The sequence below is a fragment of the Leucoraja erinacea genome, chromosome 15, assembly GCF_028641065.1.
Source record: "Leucoraja erinacea ecotype New England chromosome 15, Leri_hhj_1, whole genome shotgun sequence".
In the NCBI taxonomy this organism is placed as follows: Eukaryota; Metazoa; Chordata; class Chondrichthyes; order Rajiformes; family Rajidae; genus Leucoraja; species Leucoraja erinaceus.
Window position 1 is genome coordinate 18,378,080 of NC_073391.1, and position 15,513 is coordinate 18,393,592.

Consider the following 15,513-nt stretch of genomic DNA (forward strand, 5'->3'; position numbering starts at 1 on the left):
ATGTTCCGGATGTGGGCTTCTGTACATCTGTAGACTTGGCAATCATTTTGCTGAACACTTACCAACGAGGGTCCAACGTGCCCTACAGAATTTCCCGGTTGCCAACCATTTCAACTCCCCTTCCCATTCCCATACTGACATTTCTGTCCTGGGCCTCCTCCTTTGCCAGATTGAGGCCATATGCAAATTGGAGGAAAAGCGCTTCATATTTTGCTTGGGTAGCTTACAACCCTGCAGTATGAATGTTGAATTCTCAAATGTTGAATTCCTCCTATACTCCCCTTCCTCCCCCCTTGCCCCACTCTAGTCGGTTAACCAGTTCACCACATTGTATCCCTCTTGAGATCACACCTTCCCTAGCCACTAATTGGCCTACCAGGACACCGCCCTGCCTGAGGTAATTTGTGGCCGGCTCAGATTGGTCCTGGTCTTTCCTCGCCTCCAGCTGCTCAAACCTCCCCCACCCCCTACTTACAGTCTGAAGAAGCGTCCCAGCCCGAAATGTCACCCTTCCTTTTTCTCTAGAGATGCTGTGTGACACATGATGGTCCTTGACCATGATGCCAGCTTTCCCAAAGCAGTGTGAAGCAGAGATGGAATTAATTGGGTGGGAGGGGCAAAGTTGGTTTGTGCGATGGATTAGGCAACATTCACAACTCTGCAATTTCTTGCGATCTTGAGCAGAGCAGTTGTCAAACCAAGCTCCGGTGCTTCCCGAAAAGATGCTTTCTGTGGTACATCTGAAGAAGATGTTAAGAGTCATTGGAGACAAGCCAAACTTGCTTATTCTTCTGAGGAAGTAGAGGAGTTGCTTTCGTGACCATACCCTCAACGTGGTTGGTCCAGGACTGATAATTGGTGATATTAATGCCTCGGAATTTGAGGCTCTCAATCATCTCCACTCCGAAACCATTGATGCTAACTGGGCGTGTACACCATCTCATTTCATGGGGTCCATAACTTGTTCCTTCATCCTGCTGACATTGAGATAGAGGTTGGTGTCTTGACACCATCTTACTAAGCTTCCTATCTCCTTCCTGTCCTCAACTTCGTCATTGTTCAAGATCTGGTGTTCTACAATGGTGTCATTGCAAACTTGTAAATGGAGTTAGTGTAGAATCTAGCCTGACACCTGCGAGTGTATAGGGAGTATAACAAGGGACTGAGAATGAATCGCTGGTGTTGAGAATGAATGTAGCGGATGTTTTGTGGTCTACCTTCGTAATTGGCATCTATTTGTCAGGAAATCAAGGATCCAGTTGTAGAGGGGGGCTGCTGACTTGGATCCAGAAGTTTGGAGGTGTGTTTAGTTGAGATTGTGGTGTTGAAGGTGGAGCGATGGTCAATGAATAGGAGTCTGAAGGTGCTCATCATCATTGTAATTGATTGTAGTAAATACTGTGGAGTCTATTCCTAATTTCTTTCTGGAAAACTATACAGATGTGAATATGTTATCTATTAGATATTGCTCCATGCTAGCTTAAATATTAGATCTCAGGGGAAGGTGCTATCTTAAAACAATAGCCATCAGGATTGAGGGGTTTGTAAAATGAGTACACTTTCGCTCTTCAACGCTTCCACCTATAAATGGTTCTTTGAGGCACTGCTTTTTAAATGTTAAATTGATAAAATATTTAAATAATTAAATATGGGTTGAACGTTGAAACATCGTCAATGACCTGATCTTATAATGCGGGCAGACAAGTAACCACTGTGCGGACGTACTGCAATGTTGCAGAAGCCGTCTTTGAGATGAGATATTAAGTTGAGGAACCATCTGCCTGTAACAGTTATTCATGTGCAGAATTAAAATGCCAATGCGCAATTCGAAGATGAGCAAACAGATCTCCCAGCATCTTGGCCAGTAGCCATCCCACAACTAATCACTAAATAAAGAACAGCTAGTTATTCATATCAAAGCTGTTGTTAAACTTGGCTTTGCACAAAACTATTTCTATTTTTGTTCACAGTGCAATGACTACATAAGGCTTTTCTCTGCTGTGTTTCTGAGAAACGTGTTAAGATGCTCCAGTCATGACATTTCTTTATTTCAATCAGTTTGTTCTTTTAATCAATTCCACAGACAGTTCACACTTTCCCCCATTATCCTACCTCACTTTATCGTAATTTTTAAAATCAAGCAGTTAATTTTCTTCTTCCCTGACCCATTTCTCACCAACAAACTTGAAACTTCTGAATCTGTCAGTCTATGTGAGTAGTCTCCAACCCCTTCCTTTTCCTTACCATGTTTGGAAAAGTTATAGTTTGTACATTGGATATTCAAATCCCAGAAAATGGAAACTGGGTTTTGTTTAGTTTTTTAGTTCAGAGATACAGTGTGGAAACTGGCCCTTTGGCCCACTGAGTCCATACTAGCCAGCGATCGCCCGTACACAAGTTCTATTTTATATACTAGGTAACCTATTTTGCAAAAGCCAATTAACCTACAAACCTGCACATCTTTGGAATGTGGGAGAAAACCGGAGCAACCTGCGAAAACCCATGCGATTACAGGGAGAATATACAAACTCCTGACAGTCTGCACCCGTAGTCAGTATAGAACTAAATAGATTTAGCTCTTAGGGCTAAGGGAGTCAAGGGATACTAGACTAAGTGGGACCCGTTGGGTTCCTGTCACACAGGAGGCCTGGTCCCCCAACGCAACCCGTTCCCCAACGCAATATTCCACCACTCACCCATTCCCCCAATGCAACCCGTCCCCCCCCAACGCAATATTGCACCACTCACGCATAGCCCCCAACGCAATATTGCACCACTCACGCATAGCCCCCAACTGCGCAGGCACGGGCTCATTTCCCCTCATCCCCCAGAACTCCCTTCCCATCCTCTTCACCCTCCCTCTTCTTTCCCCTCTCCTCCTCCCCTCCCCAATCCCTCCCTCACCTCTCCCTCCCCCTCCCCCTCCTATCCCATTTTTCCCCTACCCGCAATCACTCCCTCCATACTCCTCCTCTCCCCACCCTGATGCCCCGTCCTTCCCAGTCTACCACACGCTACCTTTGGTCCGTGGCGCACGAATGACAGCCAAGTGGGACAGGCCCTTATGTGTGCTGCTGATGCCTGCCTTTATATTTTCAATATAGAGATTAGTGTGCAAAATTAGGGCACATGGTATTGGGGGTAGAGTGCTGACATGGATAGAAAATTGGTTGGCAGACAGGAAACAAAGAGTAGGGATTAACGGATCCCTTTCAGAATGGCAGGGGACTAGTGGGGTACCGCAACTCGGATGCTGGGGGTCCTTTTACAATACATCATGTGAAGGGATTCAAAGTAACCAAATGTGCAGATGACACAGCAGTGGCAGTGAACTGTGAAAGGATGGTAAGGGCAGGGTGACTTGGCAGGTTGGGCAACAGAGCAGGAGATACAGTTTAATGTGGATAAGTGTGAGGTTATCCACTTTGGTGGCAAAAACAGGAAGGCCAATTATTATCTAATTGGAGTCAAGTTGGGAAATGGGGAAGTACAACGGGATCTAGGGATCCTTGTTCATCAGTCAATGAAAGTAGCCATGCAAGTACAGCAGTCAGTGAAGAAAGCAAATGGCATGTTGGCCTTTATAACAAGAGGAGTCAAGTATAGGAACAAAGTGGTCCTTCTGCAGTTGTACAGGGCCCTAGTGAGACCACACCTGGAGTATTGTGTGCTGTTTTAGTCTCCCAATTTGAGGAAGGACATTCTTGCTATTGAGGGAGTGCAGTGTAGGTTTACCAGGTTAATTACCGGGATGGTGGGACTGTCATATGTTGATAGAATGGAGCGGCTGGGCTTGTATACTTTGGAATTTAGAAGGATGCGAGGGGATCTTATTGAAACATGTAAGATTATTAAGTGTTTGGACACACTCAAAGCTAGAAACATGTTCCTGATGTTGGGGGAGTCCAGAACCAGGGGCCACAGTTTAAGAAAAAGGGGTAAGCCATTTAGAACGGAGATGAGGAAAAACTTTTTCACACAGAGTTGTAAGTCTGTGGAATTTTTTTGCCTCGGAGGGCGGTGGAGCTGGCTCTCTGGATGCTTTCAAGAGAGAGCTAGACAGAGCTCTTAAAGATAGTGGAGTCAAGGGATGTGGGGAGAAGGCAGGAACGGGGTACTGATTGTGGATGATCAGCCATGATCACATTGAATGGCGGTGCTGGCTCGAAGGCCCGAATGGCCTACTCCTGTACCTATTGTCTTATACCATTGAAAATGCCGGTTCTCCACTTTGAATGGTTGGAAGCCAGCAATTCCCAGGTGTAGTTTGGAATGCAGTATTTCTTCAAGGTGGCTTGCATCTTTTCCCCGACTTTCCGGTAATATTTTCTTGTGAGTTCAGAATAGAATACCATAGCTTAGGGCTTGCTTTGCCATTAGTCTTTCACTTGCTTTGCTCTCTTGGAAGTTTATCAAAATGGAGATGCATTTTGCCTCTGTTCTAAATTCTCCTATCACTAATTCTTATTTGGTCCAACTACCATCATCCTAATGTTAAATGTTCCTTCTAATACATGGATTTCCTTTTCTCTGCCATGTTTATGATTTATTCCCACGGTACTGAGGATCAACCGGTGAATTCACTTTGCTCCAGCACCGTTTTCCCACTTTCCTGGTGCCCAAGCAAAATCCATTTTTAACTAGTCTGTGCAGTTTCAGCAGAACTTCCCCTGATATTCAGCATTATGATTCCTTTCTTTACTAATGCTGCACATTCGTCCTTTAATCACCGGTAGGACATCCGGTGGCGCTGTTGCTGGCTGCCTCCGCCCACGGTCTGGCTGTCTTTTTTTATTTTGTTATGTTTAGAGTGTGTCTTTTAGTTTTTTTTCCAGTATTTTATGTATGGGGGGAAGCGGGTAGCGTAAGGGGGAAACCGTCCTTCAGTCGCTTCCTGGTGAGGATGCTTCCTCGCTTCCGGGCGAGTCCTTACCTGAGATCGCCGCTTGGAGCTCCGGAGTGTTGGGCCGCTGCTCCAACGTCGCGGAGCTGTGGGTGCGGAGCTTCCAACGCGGATGGCGCTGACTTTAACATCGCGGAGTCCTGGGACCCTTTGCCGGGGTCACCAGCGCGAATCTCCGCCCAGCGCGGCCTGTGGACATCGGGAGCCGCGGACTCCGGTAGAAGGTGGCCGATTTAGAGGTCCAGGCCACTGAGGATGTTCTCCCGTTCGACGTCGGGGTTCCATCGTTCCCGGCGAGAGGGCCTGAATATCGGGCCGCCCGTAGAGCCGACTATGGGGTGCTCGGGAGGCCCCGACCACGGGTGAACATTGGGGAACATCAGCGAGGTGGTTGACTGGATTTTGGTTCCTTCCCTCACAGTGGGGAACTTTGGTGCCGCTGTGGGGATGTTTGTGTTGTGGACTACTGTGTTCTGTGTTTTTGTGTTTTTTTAATTTTATTATTTTGTATGACTGTAAGGGAAAAATAATTTGGTTGTCTCTTAATTGCAGACAATGACAATAAATTAAATCAAATCAAAATCAAAATCAAGCTGCTATTTACATCATGGTCATAGATTCATAGAGTGATACAGTGTGGAAACAGGCCCTTCATTCCAACTTGCCCACACTGGCCAACATGTCCCAGCTACACTAGCCCCACCTGCCCACGTTTGGTCCATATCCCTCCAAACTGGTCCCATCCATGTAGCTGTCTAACTGTTTCTTAAACGTTGGGATGGTCCCAGCCTCAACCCTCCTCTGGCAGCTTGTTCCATACACCCACCACCCTTTGTGTGAAGAAGTTAGCCTTCAGATTCCTATTAAATCTTTTCCCCTTCACCTTGAACCTATGTCCTCTGGTCCTCGATTCCCCCTACTCTGGGCAAGAGACTCTGTGCATCTACCCGATCTATTCCTCTCATGATTTTACACACCTCTATAAGATCACCCCTCATCCTCCTGTGCTCCAAGGAATAGAGACCCATCCTACTCAATCTCTCCCTATAGTTCACACCCTGTAGTCCTGGCAACATCCTCTTCTCTGAACCCTTTCAAGCTTGTTTAACTTGGTGCCCAGAACTGAACACAATATTCTAAATGCAGTCTCACCAACGTCTTATACAACTGCAACATGACCTCCCAATGTCTATACTCAGTACTCTGACTGATGAAGGCCAATGCACCAAAAGCCTTTTTGACCACCTTATCTACCTGCGACTCAACCTTCAAGGAATCATGCACCTGCATTCCTAGATCCCTCTGCTCTACAACACTCCCGGGAGGCCAACCATTCACTGTGTAGGTTCTGCCATTGTTAGACTTCCCAAATGCAACACCTCACATTTCTCTGAATTAAATTCCATCAACCATTCCTCAGCCCAGCTGATCATGTCAGCAAGTTCTGCACTATAAAATATAATTTCTTTAACTTGCAATATTAAATTTCCCCTACCACTGCCTGCACTTTTAGAAAATGTTCCATTTCTCTTACAGAATTTTTTTTTTTTTACAAATATAAATTTTCTATCGCCAGCATATTGTCAGCCATACTTACTGTGCCTGCAACTAATTTGGGCAAAATATGAGGATAAATATGGGGTTAAACTCAGTTCTTTATTTTCTCGTAAGGGAATCCTTGCAGTCTTTGCTTAATATCACTGTGCCTATCTGAGGTTGGGAAGAAACATTCTCCTCTCCATGAGCAGTGCACAAGCATCACATGATTTGGTGCTGAAACTTTATATCCTACCATTGCTCTTATTTTTCCAAGAAGCAGATGCGAGGAGGAATTTCCATTGGGATATCCATTATATTCTTCTGAAATTATAGGAGAAAATAGAAAATATCTCTTGTGAAATGATTCAGGACATCCAACACACATTAGAGGAGGTTTTTGAGGTTATGTGGTCAATTGATCCCCAATTGGTCATAACGCATGTCTTGAGCTTGAATACATTACAGTATTTCCCAAATCAATCCAAGCAGATAGCTCACCGTCATCTCCAAGCTTTTGACCAAGAAAGGGTTAAGCAATTGCCAGTAGAACCACAGTTTTTTCACTTTTTTCCATTGTAATGTCATGCCCTGACAGCAGTATTGGTTTACATTTGCACAATAATTGCCATGTCTGTGAGAATCAGACCTTCATGTTTCAATGCAACGTTTATAATGTGAATGCACCGTGAAACAGTGCTGAGTTGCTAGGCTTAAGTAATAATGAATTTCACATCATATCAAACCTGTGGTCACTGTCACCTATATTTTGCAAAAACCACCATTCTCTGAGTGATATCATGCTTCCATTATCAAACTGAACTGAAAGCTGGTTCTTACGTTTCACTCACAGTTTGAGTCAAGAAACAGCCATGCATAAAGGTTTAGAATCTTCAGGCGTAACAATTGATATTCAATTAGTTGCATTTCTCTACAATATCTGAGACAAATTTTAAGTATGCTCTTTGCCACATAAACATTCTGTTGTCATTTTTTGGAGGATCTTCTTTTTCACTCCCTGTTAATATAATGATTAAAATTGCTGTTGTTTTGAGTTTGGTGACAATCCTGATTAACATATGTGAAATTCAGCCTCAATAATGCTGGTGCTTATTCTAAAAATGCATGCTGGTATTATGGATAAACAAATATTCAGTGCATTCATAAATATTCCTCTGTCTGCTTTATTAACATGATACTAATCTGTGATTTCATCTGAGGAATATCAAACAATGCCAAACACATTCAACTAACAAAGCTCAGTTATTTCTAACTTATTAACAGGTTTTGAAAGCTGTGAGGAATTAATTTTGTCCCTCTTAGATCAATGAAGTCATATGTTATTTTCCAAAATAAATGTACACATGTTGGAAATCTCATATTATTAATGCGTAAGGGAAGTGTATGTCAGATGTGGAGAGCAATTAAGTTCACGACAAAGCACCTTAACTACTCCTGTCAATAGAAGATCATTGTTCACATGACCATTGTGTTGAACATTGTTAGCACAGCTACTGACTGAGCTGGCCAAATCTGGAAGGACTTGACTGCCAGGCGGAGTCTACAACCGGTAGTGAGTGAACCAACCAGAAAGATAAATCCACTAGACGTCAAGCACATGTAGCCGATTAGGAAATTGCGTACAGTTTTGGTCTCCTAATCTGAGGAAAGGCATTCTTGCCATAGAGGGAGTACAGAGAAGGTTCACCAGACTGATTCCTGGGATGGCAGGACTTTCATATGAAGAAAGACTGGATAGACTCGGCTTGTACACGCTAGACTTTAGAAGATTGAGGGGGGATCTTATAGAAACTTACAAAATTCTTAAGGGGTTGGACAGGCTAGATGCAGAAAGATTATTCCCGATGTTGGGGAAGTCCAGAACAAGTGGTCACAGTTTAAGGATAAGAGGGAAGTCTTTTAGGACCGAGATGAGAAAATCATTTTTCACACAGAGAGTAGTGAATCTGTGGAATTCTCTGCCACAGAAGGTAGTTGAGGCCAGTTCATTTGCTGGATTTAAGAGGGAGTTAGATGTGGCCCTTGTGGCTAAAGGGATCAGGGGGTATGGAGAGAAGGCAGGTATGGGATATTGATTTGGATGATCAGCTATGATCATATTGAATGGCGGTGCAGGCTCGAAGGGCCGAATGGCCTACTCCTGCACCTATTTTCTATGTTTCTATTTTCTATGAATCAGGGGATATGGGGAAAAGGCAGGAATAGGGTACTGATTGGGGATGAGCAGCCATGATCACATTGAATGGCGGTGCTGGCTCGAAGGGCCGAATGCCTACTCCTGCACCTAGTGTCTATTGTCTATGCCCACGACAACCTTGATAGAAGTGACCAATGCACAGTTTTGTGGAGATAAAGTCCCACCTTCACACTAACAATATGTTCCACAAAGATGTGGGGTGCTACAATCATGCTAAATGGAATAGCCTCAGGAACACCTCAAAATTCGATATCTATCGGAATCTGTAGGCCATCAGCATCAGCAACAGAAGCATTCTCAGCTCTCAGCTCCAATGTGTAATTTCCAGAACTGGAATATCTCTCCATTTCTATCAAGCCAGAGGGACAGCTAATGGGAAAGGAGTCTTTAAGAACACCCCCATCTTCAAGGAGTACGAAAAGCAACACTGAAGCATTCAAAACCATGTTCAGCCAGAAGTGTCGAATGGACGATCCATCTCAGCTTTCTTGTGAGCTCACCGCCATCTCACAAACTAGTCATCAGCCAATTCAGTCTCCCCATCCCCTCTGTATTTTATCACAAAATAGCTGAGAGCAAGATACAACAAAGACTATGGGGATTCAGATAACATTCCTTGGAAGGACTGAAGACTTGGCTCCAGAACTAGCGCATTAGCCAGCCATTAGTGCATAGACCAGTCCAGACAAGAACACACCCTCCCGCCCACATTGTGCTGAACTTGATGCCAAACTAAGATAAACTGATCTTATTTGCCTGTACATGATCTTTATCCCTCTATTCCCTGCACTTCCAAATTCTCCTCCAGCACCAACACTGGCAATGCGTTCTAGGCCCCCACTACTCTCTGTATAAAATAACTTGCCCCACACATCTCCATTAAACTTTCACCTCTCAACTTTTAGCTCTGCCCTCTAGTGTTGGATATTTCCACATTGGGAAATAAGGTCTGCTTTTCTACCCTATCTAAGTCTCTCATAATTTTGTATTCTTCTATCACCTACCCTGAACCTCCAATGTTCGGGAGAAAACAATCCAAGTCTATCCAACCTCTCCCTGTAGCTGAAACACTCTGTTCCGGGCAGCATTCTGGTAAACCTCCTCTGCACCCTCTCCAAAGCCTCCACACCTTTCCTGGAATAGGGCGACCAGAACTGCACACAATACTCCGAATGTGGCCTAACCAAAGTCCAATCAAGTCTGCATCATGAATTCCTGACTCTTACATTCAATGCCTCAAGCAATTAAGGCAAGCATACTATATATCTTCTTTACCTCCCTATCTACTTGTGCTACCACCTGATTAATTCCAAATCCCTCTATGCTCTGGTCATTCAAGTACCTGTCCAGATGCCTCTTAAATATTGTCACTGACCTGCTGAGTTGCTCCAACACTTTGTGCTTTTTTTTCCCCAAAGCCAGACTGACTATTCCTAATCAGTCCTTACCTTTTCAAATGGCTCTAAGAATCCTTTCAAATAACTTTCCAACCACTGCTCTCCCAATTACTGCTCAGTGGCTAGGTGCTGCAAACAGCATCTCCCAATTAAGTTCCTGTTTTTGCCACTACAATAAGCATTCCACCAATTTAGTTTTAGAGATACGGTGGTATGGTGGCGCAGTGGTAGAGTTGTTGCCTTACAGTGCTGGAGACCCGGGTTCAATCCCGACTATGGGTGTTGTATGAACAGAGTTTATACGTTCTCCCTGTGACAGCATGGGTTTTCTCTGAGTTCTTCGGTTTCCTCCCACACTCCAAAGACGTACAGGTTTGTAGGTTAATTGGCTTGGGTTTGTATACTTGGTATAGGTGTAAATTGTCCCTAGTGTGTGTAGGCTTGTGTTAATGTGTGAGGATCGCTGGTCGGTGCGGACTCGGTGGGCTGAAGGGCCTGTTTCCACGCTGTATCTCTAAAACTAAAACTCAAACTAAACATACAGCATGGAAACAGGCCTTTTGTCCCACCAAGTCTGTGCTGATCCGCGAGTTTCACCTGTTCACTAGTTTTAACATACACACTAGGGAGAATTTACAGAAGCCAATTAACCTACAAACCCACACATCTTCAGAATGTGGAAGGAAACCACAGCACCTGAGGTCTGGATCAAACCTGGTTCTCTGGCGCTGTGAGGCAGCAACTCTACCTCTGTGTCACAATTTAGGATTTTAATTTGAGGACCAGTCCTAACTTTTTCCATGACTATTATGAAACAAATAGAATTATTGTGACTGGTCTCAAAGTGCTGCGGCACTGGCATGTCGACCACTTGTCCAGCATTGTTTAGGTTTAGCTTTATTATTGACGTATTTACCAACGTACAGTTTTGCATCCTATCCAATCATAGGAGCAGACCACTCCACTGACAGCCATTTCAACCTCTGGAGTTAGTACTGGTTAAAAGAAGGAAAAACGATTGACCATATCTTGTCATTGTTCAACCTCCTCACTAAAACTCCATGATTAAAGGCTCTGAATTGGCCTCAGCATTCACTTCAATCTCAAAATTGCCCTTCTAAAAATGGCAACTCCAAGAAGGCCACCACTGGAACTTGCCTTTCTTTTACATGCTGGTACTTATTTCCCCAGGCCCGTTGGTAGGAAAAATAAGTTCTTACCATGCTCAGCGCTTTTTAAATTCCCCTCTGCAATCCATTTGCTGGGCCATTTGGAAGGAAAAGGTCATTACCAAGAGTAAATAAATAATTTATGCAATAATTTGGTTCACGCGTGCCTTTGCATAACTAGGATTCATAGCAGCTTTTCAACGCTGTAGCATTACTTTAAAATATGAGTAGTTACTAAAGAACCTAATATAAAAGTTGGACTAAAACTTAAAACATTGCCAAGAGTAATCAGAGCATGATGTAGATAATTAAAATTCTAAAGTCAATGAGGTACAATGAAATCATAATTACTGACTGGAAATTATAGAAAGTAAATCAGGATTCTGTTATTCAATAAAACATTTTATATTTAACTGGACCAAGTGGGACCCGTTGGGTCACATCCCCAACACGAGGGGGGGGGGGGGGGGGGGGGGGGGGGGGGGGGGGGTAGGGTAGGGAGGGAGGGGGGGGGTAGAGAGGGGGGGGGGGGGGGTAGAGAGTGAGGGGGGGGAGAGGGTATAGAGGGAGGGGGGGGAGAGAGGGAGGGGGAGGCTATAGAGAGGGAGGGGAAGGGAGTAGAGAGGGAGAGGGAGGAGGGGATGGGTAGGGTGGTAGAGAGGGAGAGGGGCAGAGAGGGAGGGGGTAGACTCCCTACCTCCTCATTTCCCTCATCCACCTCCCATTCCCTGCCCCAGGCCCTACTCAGGTCGTAGAGCAGTGCCAGGGCCTGGAACTGGGCCTGGTTCTCGTAATCGACCCGGCCCTGGCTATAGACCCAGGCTCGTCCTTGGTTCCAGCGGCAGCCTCCAGCCGTCAGCTCGGCCGCCGCCTGGGCTACAGTGCAGGTTCCAACTTCACCGTCTCTGACCCTGGTCCCATGCTCGTCCTTGGTTCCAGCGGCAGCTTCTTTAGCGGCCCCAGTCACGGCCCCGTCCCAAGCCCCGGGCTCAGCTCGCACTCCAGCTCGAGCACCAGGGCCAGCGGCTCCACCCTCGCAACCAGGTGTCGGGCGTCGGGCACTGGCAGTCGCCTCCCGGAGTGTCCCGTCCTGCCTTGTGAGTCCATTCTGATGGGCTTACTTTTCTGAAATTAGTGAGTTTCCGGGCTGTTTTTAAAACTTTAAACTATTAAAAAGTTGGGAAATATAGGTGGGAATGCGACGGGAAGATTTTTATCGCCTCAAGGGGAAAATGTGAGTAGAATGTGTGAAAATGGGAAGGCCTAGCGTTTGGAAGGAAATGAGAATCAAGCAGACTGTGCCCAGATGACACACACCCACACACACAAATACATACACACAAACAAGATGAGAGTTTTATGCGCCTGTCCCACATTGGTCGTTGCAGGTTGCTGAAAATTTTCAACATGTGGAAAATTCAGCGGCGACCAGAAAGACTCTACGACTCTTTGGGCAACTGAGGAGACTGGCGACATGTCGCGGGGTGATGCCTGTATGGTCGTGAGTAGTCGCCCAAAGAGTCGTACCTTGTTCTGGTCGCCGCTGGATTTGCAACATGAAAGGGTGGGACAGGCCCAATAGCTATATAGATATGTAATAGTTAATTTCCAAATATGTAATGAAAATGTAATTTCCAAAAACTTACCTCCTCACATTTGGATTACTCAGGCAGGATCCAGAATTGATTCCACTTAAAACAGAAATAAAAACTATTTGAAATTCAAAAAACTGCAGATGCTGTAAATTTGAAACAAAAGCAGAAAATACCGTAAACACTGCAGGTTAGGCAGCATCTGTGGAAATAGAGACATATTTAGTTTTATGTCTGGGACCCATCATGGGAACTGGGAAAAAGAGAAAACAATTCATTTTAGGCAACAAAGTAGAAGAGTGAATGGAAAGAATGAAGGGAAATTCTGATAGTGTAAGACCAGATGGCTGAATGTCACCGTTAAAGTTAGATAAAGGTTCTCGATCTGTGTATTTCATTAGCAATGAGTAAAAATTGATATTCTGGCTTTACAGGAAATTCAATAAAATTGTACACACTGGTTCCAGAGTTGGCAGATTTACTACATGAGGAGGAGACTAGTCTTGATTCTGTATGGTTTAGAGGACTGAAGGGTGATCCCACTTACACATATAGGGCTCGGCATGCTCGTGTGTGGAGATGTTTTTCCAAGTTGAATCACATTCTCAGAATATGGCATAGACTATTTAGGAATGAAATAAAAGACATTTCTTCACACCATTGGCAGTGAATCTTTGGAATTATTTATTCTGCATGAAAATATAGCTGACGTTTGAGCCGACATGAGAACCGGATTGTTTTCTCAATATCTGTTACAGTCTGAATATAAATCTTCCCTATTTCTGGGTTACCAACTTTTAATGTACCAACTTTTTTTTCAGTCTACTCTACATGTACAGCTTTATTGTTGTTTGTTTGGTCTATTCTCTAGCCATTGACATACTCACGAGAACCTGTTGATTTGTAACATTGCTGTGGATAGTTAAGGCCAATTTAAGTATTTTGGGAAACCATGTATTTCAAGTACGGCAGATAAATAGAAATGGAAAAGAGGGACAATGAGAGGTGATTAAAAAAAAGGATATGGGAGGGGAAGTGAAAAGTACATTTAAGAAGAGGGTAGATAAAAGAAGAGGTAAACAAGTGACTGGCAAGAGATTAAAAAGGATTTTAGGTATGCAACAGGCTAGTCTTTGTGGAGGAAAGTGGGAGAGATTTGGGTTTGAATGGGCAATGCAAAAAAAAACACACAAAGTGCTGGAGTAACTCAGCAGGTCAGGCAGCATCTCTGAAGAACATGGATAGGTGCCGTTTTGGGTCGAGACCCTTCTTCAGACTGATTCATTGAAATAAATGGTTCATTGAAACAGGGTGAACGGGACTAGTGAGGAGCAACTACAGCCAAGGGGTTGTGGAAGAAGGATATAGGAAATCAAAAGTAATTAATTGATCAGGCTGGGAAACAAATATTATATGTAGCTGGAATCCAAAACAAGTTAATTGGGGGCAGTGTGGGGGAAATAGAAACATAGAAACATAAACAATAGGTGCAGGAGTAGGCCATTCGGCCCTTCGAGCCTGCACTGCCATTCAATATGATCATGGCTGATCATCCAACTCAGTATCCCGTACCTGCCTTCTCTCCATACCCCCTGATCCCTTTAGCCACAAGGGCCACATCTAACTCCCTCTTAAATATAGCCAATAAACTGGCCTCAACTACCTTCTGTGGCAGAGAATTCCAAAGATTCACCACTCTCAGTGTGAAAAATGTTTTTCTCATCTCGGTCTTACAAGACTTCCCCTTATCCTTAAACTGTGACCCCTTGTTCTGGACTTCCCCAACATCGGGAACAATCTTCCTGCATCTAGCCTGTCCAACCCCTTAAGAATTTTGTAAGTTTCTATAAGATCCCCCCTCAATCTTCTAAATTCTAGCGAGTACAAGCCAAGTCTATCCAGTCTTTCTTCATATGAAAGTCCTGACATCCCAGGAATCAGTCTGGTGAACCTTCTCTGTACTCCCTCTATGGCAAGAATGTCTTTCCTCAGATTAGGAGACCAAAACCGTACGCAATACTCCAGGTGTGGTCTCACCAAGACCCTGTACAACTGCAATAGAACCTCCCTGCTCCTGTACTCAAATCCTTTTGCTATGAATGCTAACATACCATTCGCTTTCTTCACTGCCTGCTGCACCTGCATGCCTACTTTCAATGACTGGTGTACCATGACACCCAGGTCTCATTGCATCTCCCCTTTTCCTAATCGGCCACCATTCAGATAATAGTCTACTTTCCTGTTTTTGCCACCAAAGTGGATAACCTCACATTTATCCACATTATACTGCATCTGCCATGCATTTGCCCACTCAACCCAGCCTATCCAAGTCACCTAGCAGCCTCCTAGCATCCTCCTCACAGCTAACACTGCCCCCCAGTATTGTGTAACCGCAAACTTGGAGATGTTGCATTCAATTCCCTCGTCCAAATCATTAATGTATATTGTAAATAGCTGGGATCCCAGCACCGAGCCTTGCGGTACCCCACTGCCTGCCATTCTGAAAAGGACCCGTTTGTTCCTACTCTTTGCTTCCTGTGTACCAGCCAGTTCTCTATCCACATCAATACTGAACCCCCAATACCGTGTGCTTTAAGTTTGTATTCTAATCTCTTATGTGGGACCTTGTCGAAAGCCTTCTGAAAGTGCATATATAACACATTCACTGGTTCTCCCTTATCCACTCTACTAGTTACAT